This window comes from Condylura cristata, unplaced genomic scaffold, assembly GCF_000260355.1.
Source record: "Condylura cristata isolate star-nosed mole 26May11 unplaced genomic scaffold, ConCri1.0 scaffold00006, whole genome shotgun sequence".
NCBI lineage: Eukaryota > Metazoa > Chordata > Mammalia > Eulipotyphla > Talpidae > Condylura > Condylura cristata.
Genome location: NW_004567107.1, coordinates 67,011,369 through 67,014,641, shown reverse-complemented (window position 1 = coordinate 67,014,641; position 3,273 = coordinate 67,011,369). Strand labels below are relative to the sequence as shown.

General features: G+C 44.5%; 1 protein-coding gene and 1 pseudogene across 2 annotated transcripts in view; one reads left to right on the top strand and one right to left on the bottom strand.

Moving 5' to 3' along the window:
- Positions 1–3,273, bottom strand: part of DAPK1 (death-associated protein kinase 1) — a 214,635-nt gene that overhangs the window by 182,450 nt on the left and 28,912 nt on the right. The window lies entirely within an intron of this gene.
- On the top strand, positions 1,481–2,042 carry LOC105853260 (annotated as a pseudogene).

Sequence of the window (3,273 nt, the reverse complement as noted above, 5' to 3'; positions counted from 1 at the left end):
GTTTTAGGGGTGCCCCTCTCCCCCTGTCCTGGAACAGATTTGCTGTCCTGTAGCAAAATTAGTAATCCTCAGGGGAAATTCAGAACACAGATGAACTTTTCATCTATTATTAAAACTAAATGTACACACAGCTGTGCATTAACTTTCTCTTCTAATTTCATAAGGTTTCCAAAAAAATAAATCTACTTTTCTGACCCTTGGAGAGATTGAGGTTTTTAATATGCTTAATATAAACTGTGTATACAAACTTGAATTCAACTGGTAAACTGAAAAACAACCATCCTAAAGGACTACATGCAGGAACAGACGATAGAACCTGTGTCCACAGTAATGCAATGTCTTTGAGGTTAATATTAAGTTACAAGAGCTCTCACTACCTCCTCCAGACTTCAGACAATTGCATAAAAATGACACTCAGCTTTCAGTTCATTTCTCACATTCTGGAAAAATGCTTTGTTGCTGTGGTATAAGTTTTGTTGTTGAATGGGATAAGAACATGAGGAACCACACAGGTTCTTAGTGAGAAAAAGAGGAGGGACGATTAGGCTGTTTTTAAGCCTAACTACTAGATGGTAGCGAAGGAGGAAGGAATGCAGGGAGGCATCAGAAGACTGAGTTGCACAAAGGGGACAAGAAGAAGAGGCTAGAGCAGCAACTGACACAGCAACTGACACAGCCATAACATCAAGGTCCTCAGGCACCAAAGCCAGGATGCCTTGCGCCCAGGTGAAGACAAGGACATGGAGATGGAGATGAAGCTCACTAGGGCATTTCCGTCCTCTCAGATTCTATTCAACTATTCAAAGCCAACAAACCTAGGCTAGTTAGGAGTGAGCCCATACCAAAGAGAAGCTGCCTATAACCGGGCAGTCTCTCCACAGGCACAGGGCAGCCACCCCTCTGCCCACCTGTGCCTATGCAGGTGCTTCTTGCCACCCACTCTCTCCCTCTGCAGGGCAGCAGCTTCCTGCCTGCCCGTGACCATGCCTGGACTTCTCTGCACTGACCTCCCCCAGCGGAGGCCGCTCTCTCCTTAGGCCGTCTGCCTGCAACCATACAGGCCCCTCTCTGCAAACCTGTCCCTTTTGGGGCAGCTCCCTTTTCCTGCCCACTTGCCCCTATGCAAGTGTCTTTTCCTCACCTGTCTCTTTCTAATAAACTTCCTCTTTAAAGATAACTGAGTCTCTGTCTCAAGAAGAATCTCGCCGTGTGCTGAAGAAAGGGGAGCTCTGGTGAAACCTTTCCCAGAGTGAACCCAGGACCCCGACATCAGTAGTGGAGAGAAGGGAAGGCTTAAAAATTAACAACAGCACTCCAGTAAGAAATTACGCTGCAAAGGATAACATTTTTTAGGACACCTTTGTAGTAATCATGAAAACAACATTTTTCTGAGCAGCTTGTTGTAGCATTTAACATATTCTCAAACTGTAATTGTTGCTGTAAATATACTGACTGAAATAACTCACCTCCCTTCAGGTGATCTCTGAAAACGGTGGGCTACTCACTGGACCCAGAAAGTCTGATAAAGCCATGCAAATCAGTAAGTTCCGATCTTTATGTTCATTTTAAGAATACAGGAGTAAACACCTAGTCCATGGAGGGTGTGCATCTCTGAAAGCCGCCCAGTATCTGCAGGATGTTACTCTGCAGGTGCAGCAGGAACCTTCTGTTCTTACAGTGGTGGAGCTGGTAGGTGTGCCCAAGCCCAGCAGGGGGCTGGATGCAGTGTCCCAAAGGAGAGCTGGATTTTGCTGCACATGCTTAAAAATGCAGAAAGTAATGCCAAAATTAAGGATTTAAATGTTGAGTTCGCTGGTACTGAGCACATACAGGTGAACAAAGGGACCAAGATGTGTGGTAGAACTTACAGAGCTCATGGTCCTCATGGTGAGATTAACTCCTACCTGAGCTCTCCCCGCCTCATGGAAATGATCCACTCTGAAAGAGAGTAGATTGTTCTTAAACCTAAAGAGAAAACTGCACAGAAGAAAAAGATATCTCAGAAGAAACTGAAGCAGCACATACTTATGGCCAGAGAATAAGTTAAACATAAGTTAGAAAAAAAGAAGAAACCACATATACAGGTCTCTGAGGAAGCTCTTTTTATTTTGCAGGTGAGGAAATAGGGGTTCTGGGGAATTAGGGAAGTACCAGATACTCTGAACAGCAAGTATTCATATCAAACCCCAATTTAACAGACCAGAAGGGATAAGGAGATGAGCGCTGGGCACAAAAGAGCAGCTATGACCAATTCTCAGGAAGGGGCAAGTGACCAGGAATTCTCTTCTTGGGCTTTGCAGGGCCCATCTGAACCCCAAGAAGCTGGCACTGCTTTGCTGTAGGCAGCCTCAATGCAGCCAGTTTTCCTTGTTGGAGAAAGGTTGCAGACTACTTGCTATTAAAATTCTGCCTCCTCACATGAAACCTGGGCCTTTCCTCTACCTTCACCAAGAAATGAAAATCTGAAGCTATGCTACACATCTCCCCATGCATGCATAACTTTACTGAGCATGTGGTATGTTGGGCAGTGTAAAAAATAAAACACGTGGATCTCTGTCCAAAGAGTCACAGAATAAATAATCTTAGTTTCAAAAAGATGAGATAGTAAGGTTATGTTAGCTGTAACTTAGAAAATCCTAAGCAATATGAGAAAGCAAGCAGAAAATGTACCACAGCCTGTGTGGAGAGGCAGTAACAGCACAAGGCAGTCAGGTCCAGTTTCACCAGAAAGTTGCAGGCTGGAACAGCATGGACCCTAGGAAAAAGGGGAGGTTCCAGGTTCCCCATCCTACCCAAAAGAGGGTGGAGCTGAGCAGAAAAATGAAGAATCTGGAGAAAAGACTGAAGAGGAAAGAAGCAGAATAGGGAGCCAGAAGGAGACCTGGGAGGCACATGGAGCAGAGACACATGTGAAGAAATTACACTTGCAACTTCTTGGTCCTGGACTGGTTGACACAGATGTGGGTGAGAGACTGATGGGAAGGTTGACTATGGCAGTATTTATCTTGATTTTGGCTTTTCTCTTCCTCCCAGACTTGTCTGGCCATTTTTGACCATTTTCTATGGGTCCTGGCCAGAAGGTGTTTTCAGTCCTTGCTATGGGCCAATCCCTTTTGGGTGGACTTTTACCTACAAGGGGATGGGTAACTTAGGGTGTTTGATTTAGAAACTGTATTGTCTTTTCTGTGTTGCATACTAATTATATTAAAATTCCTTTCCATTAAAAATCTTATGTGTCTTATCTTGATGCAGTGGCTGGCAGAAACTGTAGGG